At 42.9% G+C, this 25,133-nt stretch overlaps 1 protein-coding gene across 2 annotated transcripts in view; it reads right to left on the bottom strand.

Annotated features, from left to right (window-relative positions):
- MACROD1 (mono-ADP ribosylhydrolase 1) overlaps nucleotides 1–25,133 on the bottom strand; it is a 1,024,390-nt gene that overhangs the window by 709,186 nt on the left and 290,071 nt on the right. The window lies entirely within an intron of this gene.

The raw sequence follows: 25,133 nt of genomic DNA, 5'->3' as shown, positions 1-25,133 counted from the left end.
CTCGCTTGCACTGGCTGATTTATATAGATGTACAATGACTACCAGAAGCTGCTAGAAGCTTCTAGAAACAGGTGTGACTAATCCTACTAATTAAATCACAAGACTAACTTTTTTTTTTTTTTTTCCTTTTCACAGAATCACAAACAGACACACAATTCCCTAATGAAATTCAACAATTACAGTTATCACCACTATGTAATTGTGTTGAAACTATGCACTTATCTTAAATTCAGCACTTTACTTTAGTTCAGCACCTCGCACTGACTGGGGTCACCAATGTCTTATCGATGGGGATGCAATATTCAGCAACCCCGCCGATCAGCCATTCCCAGTGTCGACGGTGGCCAGAATTGCACAGCTCCAGCAACTGTATAGTGGCCATGGCAAAGTACAGCACATCCACCACGTATTCAAATCAATATGTGCAGTACCCGGCTGCGGCAACTATTCAATCAACGGAGCTGTGCTGCACAGCTTGGTAAAAGGGAAGTTCTGTCCGCCACTGGAACCATGAACAGCTGATCGGCGAAGGTCCTGGGTGTCGCATCCATATCGATCAGACATTGATGACCTATCGTAAAGACAATGTTTAAGTATTAAAAGAAAAATTTAAATTAAAAGGATTGTCCAGCTTCACTTCACATGTGTGACGCACATAATCTGCTTGTAGTGTACATTGTCTAGCACCAAAAACCTGGCATTCCGTTGCTACTCCTATTAGACTGTCGGGGGGGGGGGGGGGGAGTAACACCGTCAGTGGTGCTCAAACCAAAATTCATAAATTCAACCCCTTAGAAGAAGAAAAGGTTGGCACTCACCGGCTATAAAATCAGTCTTATTTCATATTTTGAAAGTTGGTGGGAAGCAGGATGCTGTGGATGACAACGGCAATTTTGCGAGTGTCCTCGCACTTCAACTGGTCTCGGACACGCGCAAAACGGCCGTCGTCACCCACTTAATCTACTGCCCAGCAGTACATATGAACAAAAAATGTAAAAGTAGTGGACAACTTGCTTAAAAATAAAAAATAGAGCTCTTGACAATTCCACACTGGCCACTTGGATTTTATTTTATTTTTAGACACATACTTTCTATTGTTTCAGGAAACAATGCATGTACATAGCCGCAATGGTCAGACACTTTTGCATTGAAGAGACTAGTGAGTGTGTGCAAAAGTCATAGTGAAGGAGGGGGAGCTGTGATCTCATCTATTGTGATTGATACATCCTGTGTTATCACCTGTGTACAGAGGTCCTGTCATTGTAATCCTGTCTCTGATGATAAGGAGCCTGCTGTGAACTCTTCCTGAAAGAAGTCTAAAAGAGCTCCAGTGGCTAGTGTGAAAATGGCAAGTTTATTTTTTTTAATAAAAGATAGTAATATGTAAAAAAAAAAGTCTATTTTTTTTAATACATGTAACCCAAAAACCTAATTTAACCCCATAGCGACGGCCTAACGTCTCAAGACGTCGGAAAAACAGGGTACTTATTCTGTTCCGACGTCTTGAGACGTCAGGCCGGAAAAAGCTTGTAGCGCCCCCCAGTGACGAAAAATCTCGGGGGTTTCAGCTACCAGAGGTAGCTGAGACCCCCAAGATTATGAATCGGGGTGGTTTTCTGGACCCCGATAATGTGATCGCCGGTATACACCGTATACCGACGTACACATAAAAAAAAAAAAAAATGGCAAATAATGCTGATTTCTTTCTCATCTGACATGATCAAACATGTCAGATGATAAAGAAATATAATCCTCTAGTGCCCCCAAGGCCCCCGGTACCGGAGAGTCCCCCCACCAACCCTACCCCCCTCCGGAGCAGTCAAAGTGGCGCCGAAGAGCACAGAAAACTGCCGCCGGCGCCGGCTCTGCATTAATTTCCCTCCGATCTGAAATGATCAAACATTTCAGATCGCAGGGAAATGTCCTCCCCCTGACCCCTCCTCCGGTCCACCGGAGCCCTCTGGTCCACCGGAGCCCCCTCCGGTTCTCTGGAGCGCTCCCCCTCCCCCCCCCTCCGGAGCATGCAAGATTGCGGCGCGCAGCGCACAGCGCGCGACCGCATTCATCCTGCTCTTTCTGCCACATGTGACACGTCACATGCGGCAGAAAAGTCGTCCCCAGGTCCCCCGGTCAGCCCCCGGTCAGCCCCGTTACCTGGCTGCTGCTCCGTCCCCGCGATCACTCCGCCTCCTAGAAAGCTGGCGGCGCATGCTCAGACAGCGGCTGTCAGCTGGATCCTTGTAAGCAGGGACGCTGACCTTGCTGCTGCGCTGTGGACCGGGGGAGAGTGAGTGCAGTAATCTGCAGCCACACTCCTCACATGGAGAGCCTGCTGTTCTAGAATATGGGGGGGTACGTTCTGTGAGCGTGCCCCTCATATTCTGGAATGAGGTTACTGCAGGTCACTCTGCCCTAGGTTGGACCGGGGCAGTGTGAGTGCAGTATTCTCAGATTACTGCACCCACACTGCTCATGGAGAGCTTGCTCTTCCAGAAAATGGGGGATACATTCCCTGAACGTGCCCCCCATATCCTAGAAGGTCCAGAGTCGCCGAGGGACCTCCAAAATGGATTACAGCGACCGAAATTTATTTATTTTCAATAAATTGGTGAAAAAGGAATGTTTCGGGTAGTTTTTTTTTCAAATAAATTTTTTTTTTGTGTTTATTTTTTTCTATTACTGACTGGGTTAGTGATGTCGGGTATCTGTTTAGATGCCGTGACATCACAAACCCCAGGGCTTGATGCCAGGTGACATTACAGCTGGTATCAACCCCGTATATTACCCTGTTTGCCACCGCACCAGGGCACGGGATGAGCTGGAGCGAAGCGCCAGGATTGGCGCATCTAATGGATGCGCCACTTCTGGGGCGGCTGCGGCCTGCTATTTTTAGGCTGGGAAGAGTCCAATAACCATGGCTCTTCCCACCCTGAGAATACCAGACCCCAGCTGTCCGCTTCACCTTGGCTGGTGATCTAATTTGGGGGGGACCCCACGTTTTTTTTTTTTTTGTTTTTTTTTTTTAATAAAAACGCCTGGGGAGCCCTCCAAATTGATCACCAGCCAAGGTGAAGCTGTCAACTGTGGTTTGCAGGCTACAGCTGTCTGCTTTACCCTAGCTGGCTATCAAAAATAGGGGGGACCCCACGTCGTTTATTTTAATTATTAATTTTTTGGGGGGCTAAATACAAGGCTAGGCACCGTTTAGTGCCACATGAAAGGCACTAAAGGGCACCAGCTTAGAATATGCAGGGGGGTGGGACGTTATATATGTTTGACATCTATCCATTCATCCATTGTAGCATTTTACGCTGTGTGCCCACAATCAGGGTTTGCAGCGTTTTGGGCGCAGAGTGTTTTCCCTGCGTCCATAGCGCTCCATTGTGCAGTAGAAGCACAGTGGAATGATTTTTAGAAATCCTATGCCCAATGTGCTTCTTTTCTCCGCAGCATAAACCGACCTGTGGTGCAGCTTCCCGAGCCTCAGCATGTCAATTTATGCTGCAGAGACAAGAGTGTTCTCTACAGGTAGCATAGAGCTCCACAGCAGCCTGAACCCAAATCGTGGGCATGGGCAGCTGCGTTCTCCCGTGGACAACACTCACATCTCTGCAGGAAGGCTGACACTGTGTACTAGACGCCGTGTCGCTGGATCATGGCCACATAGCCTAAAAGTGAGAAATTTGTTGCTACAGCAACATTTTTGTGAAGTACCTGTGGATTCAAAATGCTTACTATACTACTGAATAAAATCCAGTTTACAAAATGGGGTCACTTGTGGGGTGTTTCTGCTTTATAGGTACCCAAGGGGCCCTGCTAATGTGACATGGTGCCCGCAATTTATTTCAACTTTTCCAGAATTCAAATGGTGCTCCTTCCATTCCAAGCCCTCCCATTTATCCAAACAGAGGTTTTTGGCCACATGTGGGGTATCCCTGTACTCATAAGACATTGGATAACAACCTGTGGGGTCCACGGTTTGTTGTTACCTCTTGAAAAAGTAAGAAATATGATGCTAAAGCAACATTTTTGTGAAAAAAATGAAAATTTTCAATATGGCAACCTAAGCTTATCAAATTCTGTGAAGTACTCTTGGATTCAAACTGCTCAATATACACCTAGATAAAAGCCTTGAGGTGTCTTGTTTCCAGAATGGGGTCACTTGTGGGGGACCTCCACTGTGTAGGCACCTTAGGGGCTTTCCAAATGCAACATAGCGTCCGCTAATGATTCCAGCCAATTGTGCAGTCAAATGGCGCTCCTTCCCTTCCGAGCCCTGCTGTGCACCCAAACAGTTGATTTCCACCACACATAAGGTATCAGCATACTCAGGAGAAATTGCACAATAAATCTTATGCTGAATTTTTTCCTTTTACACTTGTAAAAAAAAAAGCTACCTGGTTGAAGTAACAATTTTGTGGTAAAAATGTATTTTTTTATTTTCACAGCTCAACATTATAAACTTCTGTGAAGCACCTGAGGGTTCAGGGTACTCACCAAACATCTAGATAAATTCCTTCAGGGGTCTATTTTCCAAAATGGGGCCACATGTTGGGGAGCTTTACTGTATAGACACCTCAGGGGCTCTCCTAATGCAACATAGCGTCCGCTATTGATTCCAGCCAATTTTACAGTCAAATGGCACTCCTTCCCTTCCGAGCCCTGTCATGCGCCCAAACAGTTGATTTCTACCACATATAAGGTATCGCCAAACTCAGGAGAAATTGCACAATAAATTTCATGGTGATTTTTTTCCTGTTACCCTTGTGAAAAAAAAAGCTACCTGGTTGAAATAACAATTTTGTGGTAAAATTTTATTTTTTTATTTTCATGGCTCAACGTTATAAAATTCTGTGAAGCACCTGGGGGTTCAGGGTACTCACTAAACATCTAGATAAATTCCTTGAGGGGCCTAGTTTCCAAAATGGGGTCACTTGTGCGGGGTTTCTGCTGTTTAGGTACCTTGGGGGACCTCCAAATGCGACATGGTGCCCGCAATCTTTTTCAGCCAAATTTCCTTTCCAAAATTCAAATATTGTTCCTTCCGTTCCAAGCCCTCCCATTTGTCCAAACAAAGGTGTCAGACCACATTTGAGGTATCACCGCGCTCATAAAAAAGTGGGTAACAAACATTGAGGTCAAATTTTTGGAATTACCTCTTGAAAAAGTGAGAAAATTGATGCTAAAGCAACATTTTTGAGACAATTATTAAAATTTTCAATATGACAACGTAACGTTAACAAAATCTGTGAAGTACCTGTGGATCCAAAATGCTCACTATACCCCTAGATAGAAGCCTTGAGGGGTCTAGTTTCTAAAATGGCATCACTTGTGAGGGGTTTCTTCTGTTTAGGTACCTTAGCGGACCTGTAAATGCAACATGGTGCCCGCAATCTATTTCAGCCAAATTTGCTTTCCAAAATTCAAATATTGCTCCTTCTGTTCCGAGCCCTCCCATTTATCCAAAAAGAGGTTTCTGACCATATGTGGGGTATCGGCGCGTTCATAACAAAGTGGGGAACAAGTTTTTTGGTCCATTTTGTTGTGTTATTTCTTCTAAAAGTGAATAAATTTGGGTTAGAGCAACATTTTTAGGTAAAATTTAATTTTTGCTTTTTTTCATTCCACATTGCTTTTGTTCATGTGAAGCACCTGAAGGGTTAATAAACTTCTTGAATGTGGTTTTGAGTACTTTGGGGGTGCAGTTATTAGAATGTGTCACTTTTGGGTATTTTCTGTCATCTAGGCCTATCGAAGTCACTTCAAATATGATGTGGTCCCTAAAAAAATGGTTTTGTAAATTTTGATGTAAAAATGAGAAATCGCTGATAAACTTTGAACTCTTCTAACTTCCTAACAAAAAAAAATTTTGTTTCCAAAATTGTGCTTATGTAAAGTAGACATGTGGGAAATGTTATTTATTAACTATTTTGTGTCACAGAAATCTCTGGTTTAACGGTATAAAAATTCAAAAGTTGAAAATTGCTAAATGTTCAAAATTTTTGCCAAAATTCAATTTTTTTCATAAATAAACGCAAAAAATATTGTCCTAAATTTGGTACTAACATGAAGTCCAATATGTGACGAAAAACAATCTCAAAATCACCAGGATCCGTTGAAGTGTTCCAGAGTTATAACCTCATGAAGTGACACTGGTCAGAAGTGCAAAATTTGGTCTGGTCATTAAGGTGAAAATTAGCTCCGTCACTAAGGGGTTAAAGAGGATCAACAACAAGGATTTTCCTCTATACACTAAAGCCAGTGCTACATTGGTTCTATCATGCTGATTCAATAGGTACCTTTAGTTGTGAGATCGGATGTATAGATTCTTAAATACAGGCAAGAAAAGTTGTAGAAATGCACTGTAATTTGCTTGATAGCAGCTACAGAATATCTAATAGGTGGGTCGGGTTTTGCTAGTTATTCCCGCCCCTATCTGTCTGCCTGTTCTTCCTCCACCTTGTTATTACTTGGGGAGGAAGGACAGGGTAGAGGAAGGACAGGCAGCGGATAGGGGTGGGAATAACTAGCAAAACCATATCCACTTATTAGATATTCTGTAGCTGCTGTCAATCAAATAATAGTGTATTTTTCAAATATACTTGCCTGTATTTCAGAAACTATACATCCGATTTCACAACTAAAGGTATGTATAGAATTAGCATGATAGCGCCAGTATAGCACTGGCTTTAGTTTATACAGTCATATGAAAAAGTTTGGGCACCCCTATTAATGTTAACCTTTTTTCTTTATAACAATTTAGGTTTTTGCAACAGCTATTTCAGTTTCATATATCTAATAACTGATTGACTGAGTAATATTTCTGGATTGAAATGAGGTTTATTGTACTAACAGAAAATGTGCAATCCGCATTTAAACAAAATTTGACCGGTGCAAAAGTATGGGCACCTCAACATAAAAGTGACATTAATATTTTGTAGATCCTCCTTTTGCAAAAATGACAGCCTCTAGTCGCTTCCTGTAGCTTTTAATGAGTTCCTGGATCCTGGATTAAGGTATATTTGACCATTCCTGTTTACAAAACAATTCCAGTTCAGTTAAGTTTGATGGTCGCCAAGCATGGACAGCCGCTTCAAATCATCCCACAGATTTTCAATGATATTCAGGTCTGGGGACTGGGATGACCATTCTAGAACATTGTAATTGTTCCTCTGCATGAATGCCTGAGTAGATTTGGAGCGGTGTTTTGGATCATTGTCTTGCTGAAATATCCATCCCCTGCGTAACTTCAACTTCGTCACTGATTCTTGCACATTATTGTCAAGAATCTGCTGATACTGAGTTGAATCCATGCGACCCTCAACTTTAACAAGATTTCCGGTGCCGGCATTGGCCACAAAGCCCCAAAGCACGATGGAATCTCCACCAAATTTTACTGTGGATAGCAAGTGCTTTTCTTGGAATGCCGTGTTTTTTGCCTCCATGCATAACGCCTTTTTTTATGACCAAACAACTCAATCTTTGTTTCATCAGTCACAGGACCTTCTTCCAAAATGTCACTGGCTTGTCCAAATGTGCTTTTGCATACCTCAGGCGACTCTGTTTGTGGCGTGCTTGCAGAAATGGCTTCTTTCGCATCACTCTCCCATGCAGCTTCTCCTTGTGCAACGTGCGCTGTATTGTTGACCGATGCACATTGACACCATCTGCAGCAAGATGAAGCTGCAGGTCTTTGGAGGTGGTATGTGGATTGTCCTTGTCTGTTCTCACCATTGTTCTTCTCTGCCTTTCTGATATTTTTCTTGGCCTGCCACTTCTGGGCTTAACAAGAACTGTACCTGTGTTCTTCCATTTCCTTACTATGTTCCTCACAGTGGAAACTGACAGTTTAAATCTCTGAGACAACTTTTTGTATCCTTCCCCTGAACAACTACAGTATGTTGAATAGTCTTTGTTTTCAGATCATGTGAGAGTTGTTTTGAGGAGCCCATGATGCCACTCTTCATAGGAGATTCAAATAGGAGAACAACTTGCAAGTGGCCACCTTAAATACCTTTTCTCATGATTGGATACACCTGCCTATGAAATTCAAAGCTCAATGAGGTTACAAAACCAATTTAGTGCTTTAGTAAGTCAGTAAAAAGTAGTTAGGAGTGTTCAAATCAAGAAATTGATAAGGGTGCCCATACTTTTGCACCGGTCAAATTTTGTTTAAATGCGGATTGCACATTTTCTGTTAGTACAATAAACCTCATTTCAATCCAGAAATATTACTCAGTCCATCAGTTATTAGATATATGAAACTGAAATAGCTGTTGCAAAAACCCAAATTGTTATAAAGAAAAAAGGTAACATTAATAGGGGTGCCCAAAATTTTTCATATGACTGTATATGAAAATCCTAGTGGGTGGTCCTCTTTAAGATAGGTTATTTTCTTATGATTTCTTTTAAGATAACATAATAAAGACTCTACTAAAAAGCATTGCACTAAGCAATTCCTCCACTGAATCTCCACTTTTCACGCAGCGTGTCCTTACTCCAGGCCAAACATATAGAACGTTTTTGGCTCGGAGTATTTATGTAAGCCTCCCACATAAGAAAATATATGCTGTGCATTTTTCCTAAAGCCACGGCCGTGTATCATGGGAATCATTGCTAGAGCATATACAAATTATACATTACTCTGCTGTTACAGAGTCTTATAGGACAGCTAAAGAGTGGGTTTCAGCCTGCATTCAACACTAAAAAAGCACTTCGAAAAGCACATAGTCCTCTTGGGATGTTCACATCTTTTATTATATTAAATTGCTTTAATATGGTTAGACACTCCAGAAACAAAAAAAAATAAATAAAAAAATAAAAAAAAATGGGTCACACTATGTAAGAGTTAGAGAGCGCTACGGAATGTATGTGTTCTTTAAAACTGTGAATTAAACATAATCAATTCTATTTATTTATATGTTTAATTGTGTTTGCATTTGATTTCATCGCTCCGCCGCGGCTGGACGGTATTTCACTTCCCGACGCATTTTTTTTTTTTGCTGTATTTTAAAATGAAATATTTAAATCTTCCTTTGGTGCATACAGCCCCCTCTCTGCGTTCTGTACCCTATACTGTGATGCAGACTTATTCATATGATAGATGGCGGCGGTCTGGTTCCTTCTGCGGAGACAATATGAAGACGTCTCGGAATATCTGCATTCCAGAAAAGAAATTTGTGGGGGCAAAAAAAAAGTAATATTGACCTCTAACCTTGAAAAATAAAAGGCAGAAGGAGGAAAAACTGACGGATGGTAATTAATATCCAGGCCAAGGCATCTTAGCAGCTAACTGTGCTATGCATAAACATGTAGCCATCTATCTGCAGAGAAAATTGCTTAATTTTCATTGTGAATCAATAAGACTCCTGAGGATTTATCGGATAAGCATTTGTAAGGTCTGACGGAGGGAAGGTTAGTTGGTATAAATTAAAAGTCTGAGGAATTCTCAGTACACTATGTGCTAGTTCTGCATTGAGGTTGTGTGGGTATTGTTCGCTTTTTCCAAAGTGTTTGTGAAAGGAGATCAATTATTGTGCAAAAAAGGGGCATTGTCCCAGAAACCCCCTCCCCTGTACTCTTTACGGCAATTCCCCTATAGATTTCCATTATACTCAGGTACATGAGTCGCACCCATCCGAGTAAGTTACACAAATCTTAGCACTACAGAGGCATTAGTTTGATAGGGACCCAACAATAAGTGGTCACCTTGACGTTGGCTGTTGGGCTCACATAAGACTGGCCATTTTTGGGTTCCAAGTATCTAATTATTTTACACGTTTTCCATAGCAGTAATGCATGTCTATATTCCTATATTCATTATTACATATATCTTAGCACTACAGAGTGCAACTGTCTCTTTTTTACTATGTTTGTTGCTCAAAATGCACCTGTTCACATTAGAAAGATAGGAGGTGCCATGAGCCTTTTCCTTAGATTACAAGGTCATGCCTTCTGATTGAGCGCTCATGCTTTTCAGCCTTAGATGATTTTAATTCTTCATTTGCAGGTTCCTGTCCTCCTATAAATTGGAACAGGGTTTTTTGTTTTGATTTTTTTTTTAACTCAAAGAGAGGCATTAGTTTGGTAGGGACCCAACAATAAGGCTATGTGCCCACGCTGCGGATTTACCGCGGATTTGCCGCGGATTTACCGAAAATCTGCAGCAGCGGCACTTCCAAGCCATTTCAATGGCATTTTGGAAATGCTGTGTCCATGCTGCGTATTTTTCCGCGGCGGATTTGCCGCGGATTTTGATCCGGAAAAATCTGCAGCATGTCAATTATTGTTGCGGATTTTGGTGCGGATTTTGGGTATAGAATGGGGGAAAAAAAAAAATCCGCATCAAAATCCGCGGCACATCCGCGGGTGCGGATTTGCCGCGAAAGTCTCGGATTTTCATGCAGAAAAATCCGCAGGTACATTCTACCGTGGACACATAGCCTAAGAGGTCGTCTTGGCGTTGGCTGTTGGGCTGACATAAAACTGGCGATTTTTGTGTGCCAAGTATCTCATTTTTACACATTTTTCATACCAGTAATGCATGTCTATATTCATTATTACACATATCTTAGCACTGCAGAGTGAAACTGGCTGTTTTGTTACTATGTTTCAAGCTCAGTTTGCACCTGTTTACATTAAAATGTAAGGAAGTGCCATCAGTCTTTTTCTTAGATTACAGGGTCATGCCTTCTGATTGAGCACTCCTGCTCTTCAGCCTTAGGCGACTTTAAGTCTTCATTTGCAGGTTCCTGTCCACCCATAAATTGGAGGGTTTTTTTTTTTAACCTAAAGAGAGGCATTAGTCTGATAGGGACTCAACAATAAGAGGTCACCTTGGTGTTGGCTGTTGGGCTCTTATAAAATTGGCCATTGTTGTGTGCCAAGTATCTAATTTTTTACATGTTTTCTATAGCAGTAATGCATTGTTACACATATCTTAGCACTACAGAGTGCAACTGTCTCTTTTTTTGCACCCATCCAAGTGTCCAACTGCTCATTATGAGTACCGAGCACCCAAGCATGATAGTGCTCGCTCATCGCTAACTATTATCAAATAAAAAAATGCAAAGTGAGTGAATAAAAGAGTCATCTAAAATCAATATTTGGTGTGATTGTCTTTTGCCTTCAGAATAGCATCCCACTATCAAATCATCTATATAAACTTGCACACGGTTTTTGAAGGAACTTGGCAGGAAGGTTGTTCCAACATCTTGGAGAATTAATAACAAGTCTTCTGTGTATGAGGGTTGTGAAAGTCCTTCTGTCTCTTCATGTGATCCCACACAGACTATATGATGTTGAGATCAGACCTCTGGGAGCCCGATCATCGCTTCCAGGACTCCTTGTCATTCTTAAGGCTGAAGAAATACAGCCAGATACGTATCCATCAGGTGATACCTTCATGGAGGTGTCCAATTAGTTCCAAATTTATTCTGCAGCAGGACAATAACCCAAAATATACAGCCAATCTCACATGGCATTTGGCACAAAACTTGCTGAGTGGCATGGCGGTATTTGGCACTGTTCACACCACAGATTTCAACACTCCACAATCTGGTTTCTCTGCGGCTTCTAAGTTACACAGGCAGGCTCAGGCGTTAACCAGCTGTGTGTTCATTAGTGATCGGGCTGGCAGGTGTTAATCTCTGCCAGCCTGCTGGTTACCTCTAGGATCCCATGTTATGGGAAACCTATCACAGCATCTCCTGGCCTTTTTAAGATGGAGGAAACTGAGATCATGTGCCAATTATAGCTTTAAGTGATTCCGGTCCGTGTGCTTTTGTGATCCATTTACTGATGAAATACTGAGTGCGTTTTGGTGTGTTGTGGGAATTCTCTTGTCATCCATTTATTCACTCCCTGCTCTTTATTTCCTCCTGATCACATATTGTCTAATACCTTTGTGTGTGATTGCTATGAGTTAAAATTTTGGTTTCCCTGTTTGTCTATTTGTGTGAGTTTAACCACTCCTGTTTTGGCCCTCGTCTACGGTGTATGAGAGGGTATTAGAGCAAGGCTGGCAAGGAGTAGGGCTAGGTTAGTGGTTCAGACCTCTTCACCATCAGAAGTACCTATGGGATAAGTAGCAGCTAGGGCCCCCTAGCCTGAGGGACAGTCTAGAGCCCTGGTCCCCAGTTATCGCCTTATACTTACTGACAGCCAATGTTTTCAAGGACCACCTTCATTATAAAGAAGAACAAGGAGCCCTGGAAGTGATGATCCGGCCCCCACAGAGCCCTGATCTCAACATCATAGAGTCTGCCTGTGATCACATGAAGACACAGAAAGATTTGCGCGAGTCTACATCGACAAAAAAAATCGGTGCCCAATGGTTTTTCAGTGATGACATAATTTACATCATGACATGACTGCTGCAGCCAATCACTGGTTACACTAGTGACATGCTGTACATGACCGTATAACTGCTTTGGCCACTGACTGACAGCGGCGGGCAGGTAATCTACGTATGTGACGTCTTCAATATAGCAATGTTGAAATGGCAGGGGATTTGAATGGTGAGTATTGTTTTTTTATTTTATGAAAGACGAAGGCAAGATGATATAAAAAGGATTCAATTGTTTTAATAATTAAAGGAACACTCCGGGCAACATGGACAACGCACTGTGGTAGGTGTTGTTCACGGTGTCAGATGGTTGAGCACGACAATAGGGGGCATGAAGGGTCATGCTCCGCTGTAGGCCCTGTGTATACACAAGAAATAAGAGTGAGACTTTTGCCCCGGAGCATCCCTTTAACTAATGTGCTTTCCTACAAAATCCTGAATATTATATATATATCTTCTGGTAACTACATCCGAAGGCCTCTTACATACAGTTATTTTCCATCAGTTTTGAAAGTCAAAACCAAGAGTGGATCGAAAAACAGAGATGCCACGTTGGTATTCCGTGGCACCAGACCAGTGCCCTGCGAACCTCCTCCACCTTCCTGCCATGATCTCCAGCTCCTCTTCTGATTAGTATGCCTGGCACGACGTCATGCGTGCTCTATACCGCCATGATTACCGTCATGCTACTAATCAAAAGAGATGCAATCAGGAAAGAAGCGGAGGTTCGCAGGGCTCTGCTCTAGTGTACATACAAGGCCACTGGACTAGGGTCCTGCAATATTTTACATTTAACCTTTTCTTTGTATTTGTTCTGTTTCTGATCTTGGATTCATGTTACACAAGGCCATGAACTTAAAGAGGACCAACCACCAGAATTTTCCCATATAAACTAAAGCCAGTGCTATACTGGCGCTATCATGCTGATTCTATACATACCTTTAGTTGTGAGATCAGATGTATAGTTTCTGAAATACAGGCAAGTAAAGTTTGTGAAATGCACTGTTGATTGATAGGTGCAGAATATCTAATAGATGGGTTGGGTTTCTCTAGTTATTCCCGCCCCTGTCTGATGCCTGGCCTTTCTCCCCCCCCCCCGTCTCAGTTATTACAGTGGGGAAGAGAAGGAGTAAGGACAGGGGGTGGAAGGACAGGGTTGCGGAAGGACAGGCAGGCAGACAGGGGTGGGAATAACTAGCAAAACCCGACCCACTTTTTAGATATTCTGTTGCACCTATCAATCAAGAATCAGTGCATTTCACAAACTTTACTTGCCTGTATTTCAGAAACTATACATTCGATCTCACAACTAATGTTATGTATAGAATCAGCATGATAGCGCCAGTATAGCACTGGCTTTAGTGTATATAGGAAAATCCTGGTGGTTGGTTCTCTTTAAAAAACTGTTACCGCCTTTGTGTTACAAATACATGGTAGGGAGCTTTTCCAGGTGTCTGTATGTTAGACATTAGTGCAATGTGATTGCAATCTAACACTAAACTCATACATCCATGTGTCCCGTTTCAAGTTCAGACTGCAACGCACAGACTGAACGGGCTCCTGATCCTATGAAGCGTTGAAGTTGCGAGACCTGCAACTGATCTCTTTTTCATGGATGGTGACACATGGACGTGTGAATATACTGTTAGTATTCAGAAAATCACCAACAACTCTTATTTCCAAATTGCAATATACTGTAATTGTAGATGTGAGATGGATACACTCGTGGATGTAGTGAGACGGCGACAGGGTATACTTTAACGTTTCAATCCAGTTGGGTCTTGTTCACAATGTCTCTAAGCTCTTAGAGCACGGATTTTAGAGACGCTTGGGTGCCTAGGTCTGGTACGTCAGAGACACAACGACTGAGTGATGAGCCTTGACGCTTCTGATATCACCACTCATCACACTTGGTCTTGTGTAGCACAGCTTGAGCCAGAAGTTGCTGCTCAAAGTTTATGGAGCCTCGTTCTAAATTGGTGAACAAGGGAAAAAGTCGGAAAGTGTTTTTCAAATAAACTATTTTTGTGTGTGTTTTTTTGTCTTTTTACTTACTGGACTACTTCCGGGTATGTCTGCTAGACACCTCTCCATTACTAACACCAGGGCTTGATGCCAGGTGTCATTACACAGCTGACTATAGATCAAAAAAATTAGTCTGCACTCTGACTAGTGGATGGTGGTGCAAGTGAAAAATGGGTCCAATCCAAGATAATAAATAAATTCACTGCACTCATAGATTGTGATGCAAAAATTTTTTCAAATTTATTGAGGCGACTGTGAAGTCATTCCGACGTTCCGACCCCGCCTGGGTCTTAGTCAAGAGTCGCTTCAAGATGGGTGCATGGGATATGGAAATTTGATATGGTGTATCCTCTATACACCATATCACCAGCCACAGCGCTGCTGCGCTGGCTAAACCCAGGACCTTTATCCTCAAGGTATTCTCTACCAAACGCTATTAACCCACTCAAATTTCCATATTCCAGGCACCCATCTTGAAGCGACTCTTGACTAAGACCCAGGCGGGGTCGAAACGTCGGAATGATTTCACAGTCGCCTCAATAAATTTGAAAAAAATTTTGCATCACAATCTATGAGTGCAGTGAATTTATTTATTATCTTGGATTACACAGCTGACATCAACCCCAACTACCATTACCCCAATTGCCACCGCACCAGGGCAATCAGGAAGAGCCGCGGCGAAGCGTTAGAACTGGCGCATCTAATGTGATGTGCAGCTGCGGGCTGGTATTTTTAGGCTGGGAAGGGCCCAACCACCATGGACCTTCCCAGCCTGATAATATCAGCCTGCAGCTGTCTTCTTTACCTTTGTTGGTTATCAAACATAGGGGTAACTCCACGTTGTTGTTTTTTTTTATTCATTTATTTATTTAATCCTAAAAACTGTCCAATAAACTCCACAGGATGTAATTTTATTATATGTCTATCTATATGCCTGTATATATCTAACTCTATTTATCATCTATTATGCATCTCTATAGCATTCGTTGCTGTCCAAAAACACTAGAAAAACGCATAGAAAACACAAAAACATGATTTTTTTCAGCTGTGTTTTCTCTTCCAAGAAATGCAGAAATGGTGCAGAACTTTCTGCATCCAAATATTCAGGGTGTGCACATAGCCTTACGGATACTGATGCAAGAGATAGTGCAAAATACACAAGTGTAAAAGAGGCTTTAACAATGTATGTATCACAGAACTGTCAGGGCAGCAGAAAATAACATAAATGTAACGTATCATGTCCGCATCCAGATAACCTTGCGATCTGCTGCACAGATATTCACCGAGATGGTGCACTTTATAGCGCGAAATGAAAATAGAATAAATACAGTTATGAAAATATATTTATCTCAATCATTGCACAAATATTATGTGGCATAACAGGTCCCCCGACAATGAGCTGATCAGCTGTTGGCGCTGGGGGATGCGTTTGGCAAGTCCTCATTCCCCCTACAGGGACAATATTGCTGAAATGAAGCGATGCACGGTTAATTCAATGGTCCATCTGTATGAAGCATGGACAAACAGGGTCCTCCGGAGGAAAAAAAAAATATCACAGTTTCCAGTGGTTCTACTCCAGATAATGATCCTCAGTGGAGGATTCCGTCCATATGCTTTACAGGGGCATATGAATTAGCTGTATTCACACAATTTATAGATAATCCATTAGCATATGCACTATATGGACAAAACTATTGGGATGCATGTTTTAAAGGGAATCTGTCACCAGGTTTTTGCTCCCCCATCTGAGAGCAGCATAATATAGAGACAGAGACCCTGATTCCAGTGATGTGTCACTTACTGAGCGGTTTGCTGTCATTTTGATACAATCACTGTTTTCTCTGCTGCAGATCTAGCAGTTATACAGAGCTCATGAATATGCTGGACTAACAGCAGCACACCAAGTAGTCCTGTAATGATAATTTCCTGCTAATTAAACTGTGATTTTATCAAAACTACGCAAAGTAGCCCAGTAAGTGACACATCGCTGGAATCAGAGTCTCTGCCCGTACGTTATACTGCTCTCAGGTGGCAAAAAACAGATGACAGATTTCCTTTAATCAATGAATTCAGGTTTTGCATTCAGTATAACACATCCAGCCCACCTTTACGGCACAAAGGCTGGTGGTGCAGAGCTCACTGATACCAGCGCAGTCCTCACCATTGTAACAAGTCCGTTCATGACATATCTTCCCTTATCAATCTTCCCCCACCACCTGTGAGTGATATTATTGAGAAGTGGAACGAACCGCAGCAATTAAGGTATGAAGGGAAGACCCCCATAACCTTAGAAAACGGAGGACTGAGTGCTGAGGAGCAGAGGGCAGAAAAATCACCAACATTCTGCTGACTTCATAACTGCAGCCTTCAGACCTCCTCTAGTAACCTCAACACAAACACTGCCCCCACTGGGAGATTCATGGTCGAGCAGCTACAGTCGTACATCACCAAGCACAATGCTGAGCCATATGTACCGCCCCGCACTCGGCTGCAGCCGAGCCGCTCGGATCCGGGCTCGTCGGTGGGTGGCTCAAGCGACTCCCGACCGGGGGTCACTTCGCTCTGAAAGGGTGCTGGCGCTACTCAGGGGGGTGGTAGGTTGGTGTATGGCCGAAGCCGTGTTTAAGTTCGTGACGCCACCCACGGGACGTGGTGAAGGTGTAGACACCACCGCTGCAGTTACGGGGGCACCCGGGGGGAGATGGTTATGCAGCAAGATTTTAACCCCTCCGTGGGCAGGGATGATGGCCCCGGGGCCCGTTGGGGAGAGTAGCCGGGCGGTGCAGGGCGGCGCGCTGCCGGATGGCACTGTTGTACTCACAGTTATTGACACACTCAAGTCTCTGGTAAACAAAGTTGATGGTGGTTGGTGCCCGCAGCCGGCTGCGTCTGGTCCCCCACCCAGTTCGGTGGTCTTGGCCTTTCTCCTGCACCGTGTTGTGAATGTGTAGACTGCCTGTGCTTCAGCAACGGGAGTCCGCTCCCCGGCTTTGTATATGTCAGAGGAGCCCATTTGCCCGCAGATGCTGGCCCGTGGGATCTCTCTGCCTGTGCGGTGGCTTTTTATTCCCCTCGGTGGGCTGTTGTCTTCAGTCGGGACTTGGGTGGGAAAGGACCTATAGTCCAGACCGCAATCAGTAGATTTGACTTGGTCCAGTGACTTCTGGACCTCGTTCAGGGTCTGAGTACCCCCCTTGTGCTCCGGTTTCCGAGTCGGTTCCCCGGGTCGGTACGGGTGGGCCACTACCCTGTCCCGGTCCATCGCGGTTCCATCGAGCCGTCTTCCTGGCTCCTGCAGGCTAGGCCACCGTCTGCCTCCTAGCTGAGGTACCAGGGCTGCGACCATGGCACCTGTCAGTTTCCGCTGCAGACCTGTCACCACAGGCCTGCTGCACTTCACTCCTCACTCCACTTGAACTTCCACTAAACTGAACTTGACTTAAACTTAAACTGACTGCACTTCCTGCCTCAGGCCCTCTGAACTCCTCGGTGGGCGTGGCCAACTGCCTGGCTCCGCCCCTGGTGTGTCCATTAAGCTCTGAGGGAGGTGACTAGGGTTTATGTGGTTTGGCTGGTGTTACCTTTTTGGGGGACAGGTGTTGTGCGGGGCTCTATCTGTGACTACCTGGCTAGTCCAGGGCGTCACACGTACACCACCAAGCACCATGCAGAGTCATAAGTCACCAAACACAATGCCAACTGCCATTTGGAGTTGTTTAAAGTCGCCACCACCGGACTCTGAATGAGAAGAAACGTGTTCGATAGATGAGGCTGCCAGGAGAACGCTACCTTCCTGACTGCATTGTGCCAGCTGTTAAATTTGGTGGAGGATTGATAATGCTGTAGAGTTGTCATTCGAAGGGTCAACCAAGGCCCCTTAGTTGAAGGGAAATCTTAATTTTTCAGCACAAACATTGTGCACCATTGTAGCTTCCAACTTTATAGGAACAGTTTGGTGAAGCCTTTTTCTACTTCCTATGACTGTGCCCCAGGAAAAATCACAAAGTCCTGAAACAGATGGTTGCGGGAGTGGAAGAAGTTGACTAGCCACACAGAGCCCTAACTTCAGCCAGTATCCAATAGTTTTTGGATAAACTAAAATGGAGATTATGAGCCCGGTTATCTTCTCCAACATCAGTGTGTAATAGTACAAATACTCTTTTGGAGAAATGGACAAAAAATTCCCATGGCACCCCCAAATCTTGCAGAAAGTCTTCTCAATAGAATAGAAGCTGTTTTAGCTGTAAAGGTGGGATCAACTCAACATTAATAGGAGTTGTTCAACCAAAATAAAAAAAATGCTTGCACTGTAGACTAGATGTGTAAAAAAACCCCAAAAAAACCCCAAAACCGGTAATACTCATCTACCATGTCACGCAAGGTATGGGGAAGTACCAAGCAAATGGTAAAAGGGATGGGAAACCCTGTGTCTAGGGACGGGGGAGATGGTGACTCCTGACCAAGCCTACTTCTGGTTCCTGAGGTCCCTCACCACTCTAGATAGGTTCGGCGTCTATGCGCCGAGCAGGATACCTGACCCTAGGCTAACCCTGATCTGGGCCCTAGATAGGGAGCAGATGGGGTGAGCTCTTTGTCAACCCCACTAGGACATAAAGGACACATAATGATAACAAGAAAGGGAAATAAGCAACTTATTTCCAAAAATAATCAGGGAGAGGGGCTGCAAAATCCACCAAAGTTACTCCAGGTGACTGAAAGCCGACTACTTGCACTCAGGATCTGTAGGTAGTTAGAGCCATCACCAGCACAGAGTAAAGGGAAATTAGGGTATATAAATACACCAAGGGAAGTGCTGATGAAAAACAGCTGAAAAGCTGAGGAACTCCGCAGGGTCCTAAAGGGAAAGGGATGAAAGCCAAGCAGAGGAGATAGGCTCTGCACTTATGTGCCAAACCGGATACCTGACCCTGTCTGACCATGAACTGGGCCCTAGGTAGGGAGCAGATGGGATGAGCTCTTTGTCAACCCCACTAGGCACTAGAGGACACACAGGGATAACAAGGGAAAATAAACAACTTATCTCTACATGACTCAGTAAGACGTTCAGCAAAGAGCAGCAACGATCCTACTGATGAGTGCAATCAAGTTCACTCCCTTGCCCCGTTTATGGCACACAATCCCAAGAAATCCCCAGCTATGCCTAGTAGTAATTGGCACTTTTCTAGTTTATTACCTTTGGATAAAAGATATAGATTATAAAGATCACACGGTTATCAACATATCAAAGCAGTAACAGCAATAGATCTGAAATGAATACTAAATTCATCCCAAATTTACCAGGGCTTTACGCCTAACGGGTCATCTAATTACTGTACTGCCATCTGATATCCACTAGGAAATAAATATTTTATGTTACATATATTTTTCCATCTAAGGATAGACATTAAACTGCAATGTGGACTCATATAAGAAATGTATTTTAAAGTTCTTAGCTAATAAAGTCATGTTTTCATTGCATCAATGACACCACAGGGCCCAATTTAATTTTGGCTCCATTTTTTAGTTTTTGCTTAGTAGTAGTTCTTTATGCAGTGCTCACTGGACTATAGACGAGTGGAATAACCTTTCTTTTGTGCTTCAGTTTAGGTTTTTCCCTCTGTATAAGAGCTCTAGAAAGTGTTACAATAATGAACTTTGTAAAAAAATAAATAAATAATAATACTGTAAACAGTGTTAAACCATACATAAGAAAACAGTACTGGTAGAGTAAAATGAAAGGTTCTCATGTAAAGAAATTGCTCAAAGAAATTGAGTTAAAATCTAATATATAAAGTTCAGTGTATGTGTGTGTGTGTGTATGTGTATGTGTGTGTATGTGTGTGTCCGCTTTAGGAATCCGCACCGTCGCATTTACAATTATGACATTTTGCACAGACACTCCATGTGACTCAGGGAACATCATAGACTATGTTTTGATGGGAAAATTTAACTCCGCGCTTTACAGTTACTCTCCAAAAAACCTGCCTCCATTAAAGTCAATGGGGCTGCGAGCTGCAGGTCTTTAATAGCAGCTGTGAATGTTTGCTATAGGAACAAAAGACATTGTTAGTAGAAGAGGTTTATGTGTGAGGTCATAAGATGTCAGTGGGGAGACGGATAGAGACAGACAGACATAGGCACAGACAGAGTAATAGACAGAAAGGGAAAGAGACAGAGAGAGAGACAGTCAAAGAAACAGACAGGGAAAGAGAGACAGACAGACACACAGACAGGGAAAAATACAGAGAGTCAGACAGTCAAAGAGACAGAGCCAAACAGGGAAAGAGACAGAGAGAGACAGACAAATGGCGAAAGAGACAGACAAATGGCAAAAGAGACAGGGAAAGAGACAGAGACAGACAGGGAAAAAGACGGAAAGAGTCAGACGGCCAAAGAGCCAGGCGGCCAAAGAGACAGAGAGAGACAGACACAGAGATAGAGAGAGACAGAGAGACTGATACAGAGACAGAGATATAGACACAGACAGACACACAAAGACAGACAGAGAAAGAGACAGACAGAGACTGGGAGAGAAACAGTTACTATCCCGGGCAACACTCAGGTACTACAGCAAGTATCTTATAAAAATTGGCAAGCTCATTTGATTCTGATTATGTTGCTCTTTTCCTTTTTGAATTACGTTTCTGCATTGCTGAGATATTCATATTTGTTTGTTTTGTAGCGCAGTATGTGAAATCTCTGTTTGCAGTACAATTGGGTGTTTCTTCAGGCTTCTCTGAGGGGGTGCGCTGCCACCTTTCCCTCCCAGATGCTGCCAAGCACAGCACACAGTAGATGGTCTTGCAGTCTGAAACACAGCTGAGCTGTGATTGACAGAGTCTGGGTGGGAAGGATGAAAGCGCACACCTCCAGAGAAGACATTTACTTGGTCTGCAAAAAGAGATTTCACAAACCGCGCTACAAAAGCAACAAACGTGAATATCTCTGCAATGGAATAATGTACGGAAACAGAAAAGAGTGTCACAATTAGGGGAGCTCAGAGATCTTCATTTTTTAGCAATGTTACCAAGGGTTAAGTATTTTAAAAAGTCTGATATGATATGTTTAGTAGTTTTAAAACGATAATCTGCGAATGTGAACTCTCTTTCCTGATTATTGGTCCTTCTATACAAGTTGTCGATCTTCCAATAGGATTGTTTATGCCACACCCCCTGGTGTGTGGACCAATAAAAGTGTGCTAGACACACGAAACGGCTGCAGTCCATTCGCCCTGTGTCTCCCTCTTTTCCTCCTGCCCTGCCTGGACTTTTAAAACGTGAGTAAATAGCAGAAAGTAATAGAGATGGGTTTTCAACATCGCGCCAATGACCAAAAAGGATTGAAGATAAGATTAATGTTTCTTTATTTTCACGCACAGGTCAACGCGTTTCAGGAGTCTCAGCTCCCTTCATCAGGACAACAGGCAAAAGAACATCAAATCTCATTTTTGATGTTCTTTTTCCTGTTTATCTTGATGAAGGGAGCTGAGACTTCTGAAACGTGTTGACCTGTGTGTGAAAATAAAGAAACATTAATCTTATCTTCAATGCTTTTTGGTCATTGGCGCGGTGTTGAAAACCCATCTTTATTACTTTCTGCTATCTGCCAATTCTGGGACTGCAGCCTTTGACCTGGAGTGTACATGCTTTTATAGGAGTTGTGACTGGCACAACTTCCATAGGTGAGTTTGACTTTATCAATTAACCCCTTCCCTATTGGGGCAAGACCCTATTGCACTTTCTTTTTCCACAGTTACTTCTAAAACATGAGTAAACAAAGTCTTGTTTTTTAAGGATTGTGAGTGTCCTTTTTTTAAAAAAAAAAAAACAAAAAAAAACTTCCTCCAGCTTTTTTTTGTTGGATCACATTTACAGATAAATGTAATGATCCTGATGAAAGAGGTTGCTCCGAAACGCACAGGATAAAGTCACATGTTGAAGTTAAAGCATTCATCTTTACTGCACAGCAGTGCGGCATTTTAACCCTTTCCATGCCTACTGGCTATCACGAAGTTTCAAACAGACAAGGTAGGTCATTCAGAGACTAGAGGCAGGTGCAAAATTCAGAAACCATTCGCACCGCATTGAAGAATTAGGTGTGAAAAATGTGAGAACATACCACAAGTCAAAAAAAAGAAAAAAGTGACAAACAAAAGTTAACGCAGAAATGATGAATCGGCCCGTATGTATACATTGTGGCCCAAATTCACCATTCTTTTTTGCCCAAATTGTTCATTCTTTTATTTGCGAGTAAAAGTTAGTTTTTAGGCATTTCCATGTTTGTACTAAATTCATTATGCCTTTTGTGCCATTTTTATGCTATTTTTTCTGGCTCCGTCGTTGCTTATCTTTGCTCGACAATTGTGGGAGTTGTTTTCGATAATTCAGATACTTTCAACTAATTAATTATTTCAGAGTTTTGGAAAAGTCAACAACATTTTTAAGCAATTGTACTCCAGTATAGAGAGGAGTGCAACCATGAAAGTTCGGTTTGGCGGGTTCAGCCAGTCTTTAGATAAAGTTCGGTTTGGGACCTGAACTTGACCTGAACTTCATTTGAAGTCACTAATTGAAGTGTGATGGGGATAAAAAAGCGCAGATAGATTGCCATATCTTACCAGATAAGACCCTAAATCCCCATTTACACGCAATGACATCTCGAGGTCAAGGAATTCGTAACGCACATCCGGCGTCGTTAGCTCCGAGCAAGTGTTAACGATCAAAAATACTCACCTAATCGTTGATCGTTGACACGTCGTTCATTTTCAAAATCTTGTTGGTTGTTGTGGACGCAGGTTGTTCGTCGTTCCTGAGGCAGCACACATCGCTACGTGACACACCCCAGGAACGACTAACAACAGCTTACCTGCGTCCTCCGGCAACGAGGTGGGCGTGTCATTAATGCGGCTGGTCACTGCCCCTCCGCTTCTATTGGTCGGCCGCTGTGTGACGTCGCTGTGACGGCGCACGAACCTCCCCCTTCACGAAGAGGTTGTTTGCCGCCCACAGTGACGTCGCTAGGCAGGTAAGTACGTGTAACGGGTGTTAGTGATATCGTGCGCCACAGGCAGCGATTTGCCCGTGACGCACAAACGACGGCGGTGGGTGCTTTCACGCGTGTAAAGCAGCCTTAACAGGTAGATGCACTCACCTATAGAAGTTGTGCCAGTCACAACTCATATAAAAGCATGAAAATGGCATCTGCTGCAGCCCCAGTGAAACGTATTGCAGCGATAGAAGGAAGAAACTGGGATATGCCGCTCTGACACCAAACGTAAATTCGTTGATATTTTCTTTTATTCAATCAGATCCACGTGTTTCGGAGGAGAAAGTCTCTTTCCTCAGAACAATTTTACAGAAAAAAATTGTAAAATTGTCCTGAGGAAGGAGGCCTTGTCCTCCGAAACGCGCAGTTCGGGTCTCCATCCACATGCAGCCAGCCATAAACGGATCACTTCTGGGGAGAGTGGACGGGGGCTATCCATTTATTATTGTTTGGTGCACACTACATCCGATCACACTGTTGTTACCCCCAGTACGAGCCATTCAAACACTGCAAGCGTCTCACACTGGGCTGAGCACCGAGTGTACCCGAGTGCAGCGATGCTCGCGCAAGTGGTCAGCATATGTATAGCATTCGATCTCCGAACCCAAACTTTCTTTTTTTTTTTGGAAAAGTCTTTATTTGGTACAGACACCGAATACCAAACCTCGGGTTCACTTATCTATAATCCGATACCTTAGTGGAGCACAAAATTTGACTAATTTTTATTTTGCATTGATCAAGAATACCATGTGACACTATAAAGTTTACTAAATGGGTCGTGTAAGATTTAACTAAAAAAATGAGCAAATAGAACAAAAAAAAAATCTCTGCATCTGAGCTAAACTCATCAAACTTTATGTACTGTTTTATGAATTTGATGGAAATTCTGCCAGTGCAAAGAAAAAAGACAAAAAAAAAGACGTAAAAATGCAGATGATGAACTGGTGTCATTATTATTATTAATTATTATTATTATTAATAATAATAATAATAATATATATATATTTTTAAATATGATCAAAGACAACTACTCCCAAGTGGTACAATAGTACATTGTGTGTGTAAAGTGTTGATATGTGGTCATAGGCTGCTAGGCATTACTAGTATCAGTTACACGGACAGCTGCTGCGCTCCTTTGCTTTTAACACCATTGTGTAGAGTGGGGTTAGTTTTACACAATTTTGTGTACACACATGTAATGCCATTAGCGCAGATAGCAGAGCATGAAATCACAAGGGGATTTGAATGTATCACTGCAAAATACCAGGAGTAATCTTGTTAATGGCTTAGAAGCCCTGGAGATTCCTTTTTACAGTCCAACGCTATGAGAACGACCTGTTTGATATGGTGGCATGCTGACCCCACGAAGTGGACTAATAGGCACGATGTAAAAGAGTAAAAAAAAATCTAAATATTTCTATTGATTGAAAGATGGAAAGGGAAGAATAAAAATAAAAAAGAAAAGTGAGAACTTTACCCAACTCTGACCTTCATTCTTCACATACGTCTTCTATCCGAGTTTTTCATGCACAGGTGTTGTACATGCTCACGTATTTTTGCAGACTGTGTGTTAGGCTATGTGCGCACGTTGCGTACAAGCCCTGCAGAAATTTCTGCAGCGATCTGAAGAGCACATGTGCGCTTTAGATCGCTGCAGAAATGTCCGTAGTGAGCGCCGATTCCATGCGCTCTGCCTGCAGCTCCTGCCATAGACAGA

This window comes from Anomaloglossus baeobatrachus, chromosome 10 (assembly GCF_048569485.1).
Source record: "Anomaloglossus baeobatrachus isolate aAnoBae1 chromosome 10, aAnoBae1.hap1, whole genome shotgun sequence".
Taxonomy (NCBI): Eukaryota; Metazoa; Chordata; class Amphibia; order Anura; family Aromobatidae; genus Anomaloglossus; species Anomaloglossus baeobatrachus.
Note: the sequence above shows the minus strand (reverse complement) of the source record. Positions and strands in the feature narration are given on the sequence as shown.